The 15,919-nt window shown below is 35.0% G+C and overlaps 1 long non-coding RNA gene across 5 annotated transcripts in view; it reads left to right on the forward strand.

The window, feature by feature from the left end:
- LOC129465662 (uncharacterized) overlaps positions 1–15,919 on the forward strand; it is a 133,374-nt gene that overhangs the window by 55,890 nt on the left and 61,565 nt on the right. For all 5 annotated transcript variants that reach the window (XR_010116775.1, XR_010116774.1, XR_010116777.1 and 2 more), the window contains one exon: positions 12,564–12,724. This is a non-coding gene — a long non-coding RNA (uncharacterized lncRNA). The remainder of the gene's footprint in view (positions 1–12,563; positions 12,725–15,919) is intronic.

Here is a 15,919-nt window from a genome sequence, read left to right on the forward strand (position 1 = left end):
AAAGTCATGTGATAGCACAAGATAAATAACACTTTTATGAAGAAGGAGAAGGGCTAGTTATGGAAGGGCCAGATGATGCAGACTTTTATGGGGCAGAGTTAGGGAGAGACCAGATTATACAGACCTTGTTAATGACTTTGATCCTAATCCCAAAATCAATCAAAATCCTTTGAAAGATTTTAAGCATATGTCTGACAAAATGAGATCTGCATATTGAATGATCATTTTTGCTTGAGTGTGGAGAATGCATTGAGAGGAAAGAAAGGAACAAGAGTGTCACAAGAGTGTCAGAGAGGAAACTAGTTAGGAGGCCACTAGAATGATTAAGGCAAGAGATGATGGTAGCTTGGACTAAGGTGGTGGCAGTAATAATGATGGAGACAAGTGGGAATATTTGAAAGACATCTTTGGTGTAAAATTGATAAGACTCAATGTTGGAATGAGAACACATGGACACAGGGAGGGCAACGACATACATTGGGGCCTGTCAGAGAGCGGGGTGAGGAAGAACATCAAGCTAAGTAGCTAATGCATGTGGGGCTTAATACCTAGGTGATGGGCTGATAGGTGCATCACACCACCATGGCACACGTTTACCTATGTAACAAACCTGCATGTCCTGCACATGTAACCTGGAAATTAAAATGGAATTAAATTAAAAATAATAATAAAAAATAAACATTCCATTCTGACACAGGAAAAAACAGAATGTTGGAAATAATGGATAAGAGAGAGGGAAGGGTCAAGGATGATGTCCATATTTCTGCATGGTTGGTGGGCATATTCACTGAGTAAGGAAATCCTGGAAAGGGATCTGTTTTGGGAATAGAATAATGAGTTTAATTTTGGTTGTGTTGCATTTGAGACACAGATACTTTTGGATCATCCAAGTGTGTATGTCAAGGATTTTGAAGGATACATCAGAGAAAAGGAAAGTGGCATAAAGCACATGGCATACTGATGCCAAATATATTCCTATAAGGACATTATTATGTTCTTATATATATACGTGATACTGTGTAATTGTATATTTTACATTTTGTAAAATATATTAATTCATATAAAGACACTTGTGTATATGAATCTAAAGGAGAGATCTTGGGTAGAGGTAAAGACATTCAAATCACTCATTTATAATGATAATTAAGAATAGATATAATTGCTTAGGCAGAAGTACTGAAAATGGGAAGAAGATTATAAGACATCCTTAAGTAAGAACTTCAACATTAAAGGCTATGTAGTTGTATTGGATAAATTGTAGTCGTTTCTTTTTCAAGATGTCCATAGGTTGTATAGTTTAAAAATCAGTATGATATTTCATACATTAAAATGTGATATTCTAATTTATGTTTCAGGCCTTGAAGATGAAAAGAAAAATACACCAGCATTTTAATTATTCCGTGTATCATCATAAATATATATATTTTATTTATTATGGAATTTTACCTGTGTAATTAAATTTTCCACTGAGTTATAGGGGAGAAATTCATATATTTGTATCAGCTCTTAATTTTCACAATGAATTATTGCAGCTGTGCACTTATCAGTTGGCCTGGCTTTAGTCTGGACTCTTCCGGTTTGTCCTCTTCTCTTCTGTAAGAGGTTTTTTCCTAACATTTGAATATGATAGTGTCACTTTCCTCCACAAAATTCTCCATTGTTTCATCATTGTCTGCCCAAGGAAAAAATCTAGAACTTTTTCTGGTTTCCACGCATTATGGCTTACATGTTTTTTGTGAGTTCTCCCTGACTCCTTTCCCACTTTTATCTCCAAATATTATTCTTTTCTCACTATGATTCTCTAGCAATGTTCAACTACTTGTGGTTCCAGAGCATAGCATATTCTAGAATCCTTCTGTGACTTTCCATGTGTACCTGAGTTGCCCTACACATAACACTTCAATACTCATTTATTCTATAAATATTTAAGAAACTAACTATGGATGTGATAGGCACTTTTCTAGAAATTTGGGACCTGTGGATGAGCAAAGCAAAATTTTTGAAGTTTATATTCTAGTGAAGAAACAGGAGAAGCAGAAACATTTTTAAAATAGACATAATAAATAAATAAATTTTAGATTTTTATTGAGCATCTACTGTGGGCCAGACAGTTCTAGTGAAATAATTAGACAAAGCTCCCCTAAATCCCTGCCTTCCTGGACCTTATTTTTTAGTGGGGCGGGGGGACAGACACTAATATTATATATTATAAGGCGATGCACACTACAGGAAAAAAAAGCATAGTTAGTGGTATCAGAATTGTGTTATTGGGTATGGATTGCATTTTTTTAATATGATAATGATTGAGGTGACATTTGAACAAAGACTTGAAGAGAGTGAGGGAGCTGGCAAAGGGGCAATTAGGGAAAGGGTATTCCATCCAGGAATTTATTCAGGGTAAGGCTGTACCAAATGGTCATTGAAGATCATGCCCAAAATATTAGAGGAACATCAAGTTTCCCAAATTCAACAGAATAGTATAAAAAAATAGTAGAACAGTAGAAAATAAGGTCAAAAGGAAATTAATAGGCAGGTCATATGGATTCTTGTGGGCCTTATCATGGACTTTGTATTTTACTTCTAAGGACTTTGTATTTTTACTAACTTATAAGGACTTTGTATTTTACTCAGTGTATATGGGGAATCACTGTGGTATTTTGATGAAGAAATGATCAAATTCACATTTTAAAAGTTGGTTGCTATATTGCAAATATAATACAGAGAGGGAGCGTGAGAAGAAGCAGAGAAAAAAACTAAGTAGGATACTCCTTTAATAACACAGATGAGACAATATGATAGTGCAAATGAGACTGTAGCAATATAAATAATGAGAAACAGTTGGATTTCAGAGTATATTCTAAAGGCAGAGCTGAAAGATGGAATGTGAGGTATGATAGAAAGAGAAGAGGCAACCATGGTCTCAGAGCTTCTGGTCTGCATTACCACATGTGGAAAGCTGCAAAAAGAGGGTTTGGGAAGAAAGACCAGATATTCCATTTCCAATATATTAAATTTAAGATGTCTATTAGATACCCAAAAGGATGTATCAACTACACGATTTTGAACATAAGTCTGGAATTAGAGGTGTGTTTGCACATTGTCATGTTTGCACGTTGTTGGAAAAGAAGATGAGCCTGAATAATCACATACGTAAGGAAGAAAAAAGCTTTTAGAGCAGAGTCCTGGGCATTCCGGAGGAGGAACCAACAAGTAAAACTGAGAAAGAACAATTGAAAAAGAAGGAGGAAAACCAGCAGAAGGTGTTTTACTGGAAGAGGGCAGTGAGGAAAGTCAATCAAAAGGCAAGGAATGATCAACATGCCAAATACTTCATCTGATAAGCACCTGTCTCAACTCAAGTTTTGCACTGGTGAAGCACCTCCTCCTTTTCAACATAGCACTGGGAATTCTGATGCTACCTCTTGGCGCATTCACCTCTATCACAGGAGTTTCTTAGAAGGTAATCTGCAGATTCACAGAATCAAGCACTTTGATCTCTTCACCTTTCATGTCCATCACCAGGTCCTGGTAGTTTTATCTAATAATTTTACATTTGAATTTATCTGTTTCTCTCTAACCTCCCTGTTTCTACCTTAAACCAAACTACCATTGTTTTTGTCTTAGCCTAAAGCAATAGGCTCAAACTAGCTCCAGCTCCATCTCTCCCGTACACTACATCCAGATTGCTGTTTTCAAAATACAGCTTTCCTGATATCCCTGTGAATGTTTTAGGAAACTTTTAAAAATAAAAGCTTAACTCACAAACAGAAAATTGCATGTATTTACAGAAGTCTAAATTTTACAACATTCTTCTTGAATTTTGATTGGAATTACATTGCCTTGTGCATTTTTAAATACTTAAACTCTTCAGATTATTAGTTCCAAAAGTGGAGAACTGAATATACCCATGTAACCAGATCTAAAACAACATTAATAGATTAACAGATTCCTCAGAAGACCTTCTGTGCCCCCTCACTATCCCACATCCCCACTACCCACTGCTATTCCCATAGTTTTTTCATGTTTTGAACTTACGTGTATGAAGTTACACACTGCACACTTTTTAAATTCAACATGTTTGGGAGATTAATCTATGTTTTCTGTGTAATTGTAGTTTTTGGCATTCTTACTGAGGTATAGTTTTACAGTGAATGGCTATACCACAATTTGCTTATCCATTATACTATATTGATGGGTCATTTCTACTTTGCTGATATTACAAATACTGCTGCTATAAAAATTCTGGAATATATTTTTTGGTGATCAGGTGTTTGCATTTTTATTGGGTATATACCTAGGAGTAGGATAATGGCAATTTAAGAGTTTCAGTTGTTCCATATCGTCAGTCAACATGATATTTTTTCCTTTTCATTTTGACTCTATTCTACTGGGTGTATAGTGATGTCACATAATAATTTTAATTTGCATTTCACTGATGTCTAAGAAACTTGAGTACCTTCTCTTTCATATGTTTACTATACAATTGGACATCAACTTTTGTGAAGTGCCTGTAAAAGCCTCCTGCTCATTTTTCTAAAGAGTTGTTTACTCTTTGCTATTCATTTGAGGGAGCTCTTAAACTACTGGATACAACTGGATAGAAATCGTGTGTCAAATGCATGTATTGTAAATCCCTTCTGCCACTATATAGTTTGCCTTTCCATTCTCTTAATAGTGTGTTATGAACAGAATCTCTTAATTTTAATAAAGTAATTATTTTCTCTTATAGTCAGCATTCTTTGTGTTTTATTTAAGAGATCTCTGTGTACACCAAATTGGTAAAGATATTTTTCCTGTTTTCACCTCAAATTTATTGTTTTATCTTTTATCTTAGTATATACATTCCATCTATAATTGATTTTATTTTGCCTGGAATGAGGTAAACATTCTCCCAACATGTACATCTAATTAACCCAGCACAACTTACTGGAAAGAACATATTTTTGCTGCCATATTTGTGTCAACTTTGTCATAAGATATATGACCACCTAGTGTGGGTCTCTCTTCTGCTCTATTTGTCTATTCTTGCCCCCCTACCACAGTGGCTTAATTACTATTAAGTCTTCATTTCTTATAGTGTAAACCGTCCAGCCTTATTTGCGTGTGTGTGTGTGTGTGTGTGTGTGTGTGATTTCTTTTTATGTTTGCCTTGGCTGTTATTTGTCCTCTGAATTTTACACATATTTTAGATTCAGTGTATCGATGTATAAAGAATATTCTTCTTGGATTTTGATTGGAATTGCATTGCTATGTGCATTTTTAAAGTCTTAAACAAACTCTTCAGTTCCAAAAGTGGAAAGCTACTGAACCAGTGGTTCTCAAACTTTAACACCTATCAGAATTGTGTAAAAGACCTGTTAAAACATAGATATACAAGTTACTGGGCTCCACCCCCAGTATTTCTGATTTAGTAGGTCTGGGCTGGGGCCGAAGAATTTGCATTTCCTGCAGTGCCCAAATAACAGTGATGGTACTTGAATACTTTTAGAAACATTGCTGTAAGCTACAGGTCATAGACCACAGCTTCACAAACTCTTGTATTTCCTGCTATTTATCAAATCAAGTCATGGTAAGCTGATATTCCCAAAAGCTGATGAGTATCATAAAAGCCTATATTGCAGTTCTTATAAGCACACATAAGCTGCATGGGCTATAGAACACATAAGTAGTAATCATGTTCTGACGAGTATAATACAGTGGCCAAACTTGATTTCATTTACACTGAGGGAAAATAAAATCGTGGATAAAGAATGAGTTCTTCCATGGAAAAATATAAAACTCTTTGCTGACTCCAAGAGCATTATTTATTGTCTTCCCTTGAGTTGAATCAGTCTTTCCATGAGCATTTATTATCTTAAAAATCTGTAACCAGACTAATGGTATTTCAGTCCTTATGCATTCTTCTGCATTAATATCATTCCAATGTAGTAGCTCATACAGTGGACTTCTCACATACTGTATATAATATATACGTATTATGTATTATATACATTCAAATTAGTCCTTTTTGTAATAAAAATATAATACCATCTTTTGGAAACTTTGCTATTTGCTTTCTTGCTTATGCCTTTATATATTTATATTTATAAATCTGGCAGAAGAATGCAAAATGAAAAAAGACCCTCTCCTGTTTTCAGACTTACAGTTTGTCCCACTCAGTATTTTCTTCCTAGTGTCCTTTAATGCACCATTCCAAATACACCTATGCTATTAATAATTAACACTGCATACAGGAGAAAAGGTGTTCTGAATGACATACAGCAGCAAATCAAACCTCAGTGCTTGCTCCTAAGATGAGCATCATGGGTGCAGAATCATTAATGCCCTTGAAAAAGTAAAGATCAGAATTATTTCACAATCATATTTCACAGGCCAGTTCACTGGCACTGTAAGTCATTTCTCAGCAGAATGAGCATGGAGATACTTCTCTCTACGTGAGAAAAATGAAAGTGCCATTTTTGACCTGTTTCTAAAAATTTTCTTCAAATCTCAGACTTAGCCAAGTCTGTAACCTGGAATGTCATTTAAACTTATAAATCTCTTAGTGCACCACACTCATTTGATACTTAATCTCAGAGGGTGTAAGTGACTTTTGCAAAGTCATGATACTACATGGTCATAGACCAAAGCCAGGGACCCAATCTGACTCCCAGCACAGTTATCTTACCACTCCATGGTGCTGACTCCTACTATTTCTCCAGCTCTAACAACTGACAACGCTTAGTATCTTTTTCCCATAGTTTTGTCACCCCCACACAGTAAGCAAACTGACATTCGAGGCTGTGAGGGCAAAATTATGGGAAGTTGGAACTCAGAAGCTGGTTTTTTATGGGATTTTCCTAGTTTTCCCTCTCTATTTGACTTTTCAAGTGAATCACACTTTTCTTCCTGTAACCCTCCTATTCAGGTATGATATCTGAAGTGAGTCATGTTATATGCCTTCCTGTCCCCTTCCATTGACAACTTAACCTTTTCATTATTCAACATGAGCCTAATGTTACAGCCATGAGAAATATTGTCCCAAAAACAATAGGTGCTACATGTCATATTCTTTGACGTTCCTGCAAAGTTTCTCTTAATCCTCAAGTGTACTTTCTTGAAAGCCCACTTCAATAATCAACACCCCACCCCATTAAATGTCTTAGAAGTAACTCCACACGTATGAAAATACTACAGCTCTTGTAGTTATATTTTGGTTAAAATTCAATTGAAGATCATTATCAATAATAACAATGACACCAATAAAACGAGAAAAATAATGCATGACGATCACATATGTAAATAGGAACAAAAGGTTTAGCTTAAGTGGGATGGCATGTATTTATTAAATACACAAGGATTTTATTATTAGAGGATAGATTTCTGATACCAAATGCAAAATATCTGAAGTTCAAACTTGCTTGTGAAAAGTCACTCTTGGGATGAATGTAAAGACTATAATTCTAGTTAATAATGGCTTCAGTTAATTATAAACCTTTTAATTAATAAACAACTCAAAGTTATGATATCGGTGTAAATAGAAAACCAGTCATCTTATTTGCTGATTCTTTTTTTAAAATTTAAATATCAGCCAGAATTACAGTCTTTTGTAATGACATAGATAGTTTATGTTCACATACACTTATTTTTAATATTCTGATATGTTAAAAACCAGAATAATGAACATAAAATAGAAAATACAAATAAAAAACTAGAGGAAGACAATCAGAGTTTTTGTTACATGATATTTTGCTCTTATTTATACATTATAATATTTTCTGTAGCTTGTTCACATGTTGATCATGCAAGTAGAATGTGCATCTCCAAATATTAGAGATCAGAGCTCTGCATAAAGTTAGTGTTTGATATGTGAAATACGAATATTAAAAGCTTTTCAAAAATTGTTAAATAACTGTGACATTTCAGAATTTTCTGGGTTTTATTTGCTACCCAAGAAAGAGCTAGCAGTTTATTAGAATTAAGAAGCACTTATCACCAAAGAATTCTCTCTAGTATTCATATGAGAGTGGCCGAAGAATGTGATGCTATCATTGTGACAGCCTGACTTCACACCTCCTCCTGACAGATCCCAATTTGAGTGTCTGCTTCAGCTTTTGGACTAGAAAACTCCATAGTTTTCTGTGGTCATTTGTACCTCATCATTTCAACTGTAAGCAAAAGAGAGACATGAAAGGAAGCTGACATTTTCTCAAGAGAGCATCAGATTTAATGAATCAAATTTAACTCAGTATCTCACTTTCTTAGGAATATTTAGTCATTTCCACGCTACAACAAATGCAATTGATTGGAAAGCAACGGAGAAATGAGACTAAACACATTTTCTGTGGAGTAAAATGTTTCTAAATATTCCATTTCACTGACACTGAAATGCTAAACAGCTAGTTTTTCTTAATCTGGATTAGAAAATAACTTTTGCATTTCCCCCCAATTTTTCCTAAGATGGTTGTTATTTTGTAATTTTAATATTGATCTTTGCCAGTATATAGAGAAGGGCTCATTTTGTAAGTTGTTTGAGCAAATAACAATATGTGTATTGCTCACTCTAGGCAAATTAGATAGATTATGAGATTCAAGATTAACAGTCAGATACATTATGGGTGATTAATGCATGACAAAGGGTTAATCACAAGATTTCTTTTAAAAGTATGCACGTATAATATGTTTTGATAGCAATAACATTACACACAGCTTCCAATGAGATAGAAACAACGTAAGAATGTGCCTATCCTGAAATGAAAAAAAGAGAGCTTAATAAGTATTTCAGAAAAGTACCTTTAGCTTCTTTTTCTTCTCTTTCATTGGCTGATGTTGTTTCAGGTATACAATTATCGTATAAATGAAAACTCTAGTTCATGGCACATAGTAAATGTTCAGTAAACAAATGTTATTTTGAAAGTTGAATAAAGAAACTTGAAATAAGTATTTATTTAAATAAGAAAATGTTTATAATCTAAGTGATACTTGTGCTGTTATATAAAAATCATTTCCTCATTTGAAAATAGTTTTGTGGTGTGCTTAATATTACACACCTTTGCCTATATGTGACTGTAAAATAACAGCTCTTTACTTTAGAGGCATTCCAAAGCTGCAGTTGAAGTTAATATTACATATGCTTTGAAGAGAATCCATTTTTCATGTAAAAGCTACTTTACCAACAACACCCCTACCAACACCCTCATCAGCTTATTTCCTGAACCGTTGCAATAGCTCTTTACCTGATACCCTTCCCTCTAATCTCCCCATACTCCAATTCAACCTTCCACTCAATGCCTGGTTAATCTTCCCAAGATCCTTCAAGTAATACATTTAAAAATCAAAACCATCATAAATATTACTAGAGGGTATACATTATTTTTTATAGTCCCCTCAAACTCTAGGATGCAGGAATGTGCACCAATGAGGTACTCAATAAATGCTGAATAACAGAGTGCACACTATCTGGTTTCAGTCCTGACTGTCCCTTACTAGCTATGTGCCCTGACTACTTAAGTCATAGAAACTTCCGTGTCCTCTTTCCATAAATGAAGACAATAACAATATTTACCTTATAAGGTTATTCTGAAAATCAACCTGATAATTTATGTGAAGGGCTCAGCACTGTAGCGGTCATATAATAAGTTCTTGAGAATATTATTATAGACTAGTTGCTACTAGTGTTAACAGGAAATTTTCTCCCAACTCTTCCCTGCCACGACCCGATCAAAAAGCACACATACTCCCTACTACTATTTGTCTAATGTGGGTGGTTCCTACTCAGCTCAGCCCATTTTACTGACAATACATACTTTTAATATGAAATTATCCAATATTTTATTTTTTAAGTAATGCTTAATTTATTATTTAAAATGAGATGGAAGCCAGACAAAATATTTTCCTCTGTATGGTCATTGTTAGTTTCATGATAAACAGTTGACAATAGTTTTTTAGGCCATGGAATTGGGTAAGTGGAAGCTATGCAGGAGAAAATATCAGAATGGACTAAGTGTGATAGCCATAGCAGATATGTTTGTGGAAGCTGCGGGGGCAGCCCTTCTGGAATTTCCTAACAGTGACTGCCTTTGGTATATGGGAGGCGAGCTGTGCAGGGTTTACTATACTAATAGTTATCTAGGATAAATTTCTCATTCTTCCTCTTGCTGTGTTGCTGTTGTGATATTCATTGCTGTTTTTTTTTTTTTTTTTTTTTTTTTTTTCTTGAGACGGAGTCTCGCTCTGTCGCCCAGGCTGGAGTACAGTGGCGCGATCTCGGCTCACTGCAAGCTCCGCCTCCCGGGTTCACGCCATTCTCCTGCCTCAGCCTCTCCGAGTAGCTGGGACTACAGGCGCCCGCCACCACGCCCGGCTAATTTTTTGTATTCTTAGTAGAGACGGGGTTTCACTGTGGTCTCGATCTCCTGACCTCGTGATCCGCCCGCCTCGGCCTCCCAAAGTGCTGGGATTACAAGCGTGAGCCACCGCGCCCAGCCTCATTGCTGGTTTTTGTTTGCTTGTTTGTTTCCTAGATCCACCCATCGTAGGTATGGAGATGTGGCAAAGCAATCTGAAAAGCAATGTATTATAGTAAGATTTGAAGAATTTCTCTACTCCCTCAATTTGAAATACAGAATGACATATAATGTTTGTAGCTCATTTATGCCTAATAAAATTTTTAAAAGTCAACTTTGTATTGTATAATTTTGGGGAGTTCACTTGAAACAGGATAGGTGAAAAATTGCCTTTTTTGTGTATATCTGTGTGTTCTCATTCATAAGGCTTTTTTGTTGTTATCTAGGGATTAAAAAACAGACTTTATTAAGGCAATGACAAAATATTAATACATATTACCATGTATTTTTAAAAATTTAACTCTATCAAGGACATCCCTTCAAGTTTTTGAAGAAATGTTCACATTAATATAAGCGTGGAATTTTAGAGTAGCAAAATTGTTAATTAGTAATTTAATATATTATCCACTATAGTAGTCTTGCTTTATCTGCAGTTTCACTTTCCATGGGTTTCACTTACTCACAGTTAACTACGGTCTAAAAATATTAAATGAAAAAATTCCAGAAATAAACAATGTATAAATTTTAAACTGTGCACCATTCTGAGTAGCACAACGAAATCTGGCTCCCTTCCACTGGGACATGAGTCATCCCTTTGTCTAGCATATTCATGCAGTCTACCTTACCCCTGAGTTATCAGATTGACTGCTGGGTATTGCAGTGTTTGTGTTCAAGTAACCCTTATTTTATTTAATAATGGCCCCAACGTGCAAAAGTAGTGATGCTGGCAATTTGGATATGCCAAAAGGAAGCCAATTAAGTGCTTTCTGTGAGTGAAAATGTGAAAGTTTTCAACTTAAGGAAAGAAACAAATCTTATGCTGAGGTTTCTAAGATCTACCATAAGAACTTATCTTCTGTCCGTGAAGTAGTAAGAAAAGAAAAAGAAATTCATGCTAGTTTTGCTGTCACATCTCAAAGCGTAATGATCGTGGCCACAGTGTGTGATAAATTCTTAGTTAAGATGGGAAAGTCATGAAACTTGTGGGTGAAACACTAATGGCAATCAAGTTCACTGTTATTCATGATTTCAGACATTCACCGGGAGTCTTGTAACATAGACCCCTAGGATAAGAGAGGAGTGTTATAATTTAGTCACTTGCCCACTTATGCATATTTAGATTGTTTTCAACTTACTAAAAATAATGCTTTAATAATGAACATTTAAAGTTTATATGGCAACATCTGAACAGCACTATTTTCTATTTTTATGTTGTTAAATTGTGAGCATAGGTATTTTTAAACCAATCACATCAAAGAATTCCCCAAACCGAAGTTCTCCTGAAAACTTGTTCTTCTAGAAGTCTAAATGCTGAGAGTTCACCTCAGAGATATACACAATACAGCATGTTATACAATTGAATCAGCACGTGATTTGAAATGTTAATTATCACGTGAATACAGGCACACCTTCTTGATTGTGCTTCACTTTATTGTGCTTTGGAGATATTGCATTTTTATTCCAACTGAAGGTTTATGGGTACCCTGCATTGAGCAAGTCTATTGGCACCATTTTCCCAAAAGCATGTGCTCACTTAATGTCTGTGTATTATATTTTAGCAATTCTTACAGTATTTCAGACTTTGTCATTATTATCATATCTGTTACGGTGATCTGTGATCAGTGATCTTTGATGTTACTATTGTAATGGTGAGTATGGTGAAAATACCAAGAGAAATAGAATTGGAAGTACAGCCTGAACTTGTGACTGAATTGCTGCAATCTCATAATAAAACTGGAAGAGGTGAGGAGTTGCTTCTTATGGATGAGCAAAGCAAGTGGTGGAATCTACTCCTGGTGAGGATGCTGTGAACATTGTCAAGTGATGAAAAAGAATTTAGAATATTCCATGAACCTAGTTGAAAAAAGAGCAGCAGGGTTTGAGAAAATTGACTCCAGTCTTGAAAGAAGTTCTAATGTGGGTAAAATGCTGTCAAACAGCATGACATGCTACAGAGAAATTTTTCATGAAGGAGCCAATTGATGCGGCAAACTTCTCTGTTGTCTTGTTTTCTTTCAGAAATTGCCACAGCCACCCCAGCCTTCAGCAACCACCATCCTAATCAGCTAGCAGACATCAGCATCAAGGCAGGACCCTCCAACCTCCGGCAGGAAAAAGAATACCACTTGCTCAAGGCCCAGATGATCGTTAGCACGTTTAAGCAATATTTTTTAATTAAGGTAAGCAATATAATCTTTTTACATGTAATACTATTGCACACTTAATAGACTATACTACAGTGTAAACATAAATTCTATATACATTGGAGAACCAAAAATTCATGTGACTCAGTTTATTGTGCTATTCGCTTCATGGTAGTGCCTGTAACCAAACCTGCAATATCTCTGAGGTATACTTATAAATCTTATTTTGCCAACTGCACCCATTGTTCTTCAGAAATGTGATAAAAGTAGTGAAAATATAATACAGTTAACCCTTGAACAATACTACGTGGGTCCACTTTTATTACAGTTCTCTTCAATAAAAGTTAACTCTGAGTGTGTCTGCCTCTTTTGTTCCCCTTTCACCTCCTCTTCATCTTCTGCCTCTGCCACCTGGAGACAGCAAGACCAACCCCTCCTCTTCCTCCTTCTCAGCCTAGTCAATGTGAATACGACAAGGATGAAGATCTTTATGACGATCCACTTCCACTTAATGATTAGTAAATATATTTTCTCTTCATTATGATTTCCTTAATAACATTTTCTTTTCTCTAGCTTACTTTATTGTAAGAATGTAGCATAACATGCATATAACATACAAAATATGTGTTAACTGCTTATGTTATTGGTAAGGATTCTGATCAACAGTAGGCTATTAGTAGTTAAGATTTGGGGGAGTCAAAAGTTATATATGGATTTTCAACTGCAAGGGGGTTGGCACCCCTAACCCTCATGTTGTTCAAGGGTCAACTGTATGGACAAAAATATGTCAATGTTTATTAATAATATTTATAAATAACTACCCACTTGGAAGCTTTAAAATACAGCATCCTAAGAACAAGGAAATACAAAACGGATTAAAACCAAACTGTAGAATGGTAAATAATACTGACACACATTACTATCTTAAGAGACTTTCGAAAAAACAGAAAAATCCTTGACATTCTACTCTCCTTCTTAAAATACCATTTACTTAGATGTTCATAAATGCTTTGCCTGAACAGAAAAAAGGGCTGTTGACAACAACGTTCTTTTTGTGAGCAAGAAACAAAGAAAAAAATAAATGAAGTCTAAATGTGCAAATGTAAATCATCTAACCATTGTAAATCATCTAGATTAATATCACCATTAAATATTTTCAAAATATGTTTTTCACTTATTTTATGCCCAAATCTTAAAAACGCAGATAGCTTTTTGCCTTCTGCACCTCCCTGGTTGTAGGAGAATCATTGTTTTACTCTACAGGGCTGCTCTTTCCTAATGCAACATCCCCATCTGGTGAGAATAGATCTTTGCAATCAAGACTCCATGAGGTAGGAGCCATTCGTTGAATTTGTGCATAAATAAAGCCATTCTAGAATAAAAGATCACAATAACACTATTTTAAAGTATATTTTGAAAGCATTTGCTTTAGACTCAAAGACAAAATTCACATCAAAGTTGTTGGTACTGTAGTTTTGTAGGAGGGGGCTAGGGAAGTTTCATGGAAGAGAAGGATGAATGCTGAAGGCCATTTCTAGTAAAATTAGGACTAGCTACATTTAAAATTTATTTCAATTCCCCATCAGTTGGCAAAACTAATCCTGACTCATTTTGGAGTCTGTAGAATAAAGTGCAGAATTATAAACAAAGAAAAAGAAAAAGGCTTGTGGCAAATACATATGCATGAAAACTTCTGGATATTTTATTATTTTTTCATATTTCTCATTTAAGGAAACAGACACTTTATGACAAATCAATTCACCACAGTAAGAGTAGGCAATAAGTGAGCCAGAAGACTAGAAATATGAGGTTTACAGACACTTTGGTTACAATTACCCATGTTCTAGTTTTTCCTATTATTAGAGCTAATGAACTGTTTGTTATTATTGTACGTGTTAAAAACATATATTTCTTTTTAAATTTACTTTATTAACTGACAAATAATAATTGCACATATTCATGGGGTACATAGTGATATTCGATATATAGAATGTATAATGATCAGGTGAGGGTAATTAGCATATCATCATCTCAAACATTTATTATTTCTTTGTGTTAGAAATGGTCAATATGCCCCTTATAGCTATTTAAAACATATATTACTGTTAGCTATAGTCATCCTACAGTGGTATAGAACACTGCAACTTATCCCTCCTACCTGGCTGTAATTTTGTATCCTTTAACACATTTCTCCCTATCCCTCCTTTTACCCTACCTTTCCTGTCCTGTAGTATCAGTTTTTTCCTCTGTTCTACATTTTACGTCTGTGAGATCAACTTTTTGTAGCTTCCACATATAAATGAGGACATGTGGTGCTTAACTTTCTATTCCTGGCTTATTTCACTTAACATACTCCAGTTCCATCCATGTTGCTTTGAATGATAGGATTTCATTCTTTTTTATAGCTAAATCATATTTTATTGAAAAAACATGTTTCATTATTACTTATATTTGGCAATGCAATTTTTAAATTAAAGAATTATAAGTATAAACATTTATGCTGTTTTTATGGGTCTTGAATTATTTATTTAAGGATATGTAAAAATGGGCCAGGCACAGTGGCTCACACCTGTAATCTCAGCACTTTGAGAGGCCAAGGCGTGTGGATCACTTGAGGTCAAGAGTTCGAGACCAACCTAACCTGGCCAACATGGTGAAACCCTGTCTCTATTAAAAATACAAAAATTAGCCAGATGAAGTGGTACGGTCCTGTAATCCCAACTACTAGGGAGGCTGAGGCAGGAGAATCACCTGAACCCGTGAGGTGGAGGTTGCAGTGAGCCGAGACTGCCACTGCACTCAAGCCTGGGCGACAGAGTGAGTCTGAAAAAAAAAAAAAAAAAGAGAGAGAGAGCGCGAGAATATGTAAAATGTACTTGATAAATCTAATTTTTCTGTCATAGGAAGGTATGGGGTTGGGATAGATGGAGATTATGAGAGACAGCAAGTATAATTTCATCACAGAGAACTAATAAAATATTGTATCTCTGAGTTAACTGTTACTAACCAAGAAGAATAATTCTTGGTAGCTCAGAATATTCCTATAACTTACATACATGTAAATCTGCTTACTCATTTCTGTTCTCCCTACCTCCAAAAATGTGATTGCAGTCAACTAAAATTATACATAGGGATATATATCCATAAAATAGTTGACTTCATGCATGTACACACACATCCACAGAAATATACTATAGTGGTTTATGGCAAACTAAGTAATGAATTTAACTA

This window comes from Symphalangus syndactylus, chromosome 17, assembly GCF_028878055.3.
Source record: "Symphalangus syndactylus isolate Jambi chromosome 17, NHGRI_mSymSyn1-v2.1_pri, whole genome shotgun sequence".
NCBI lineage: Eukaryota > Metazoa > Chordata > Mammalia > Primates > Hylobatidae > Symphalangus > Symphalangus syndactylus.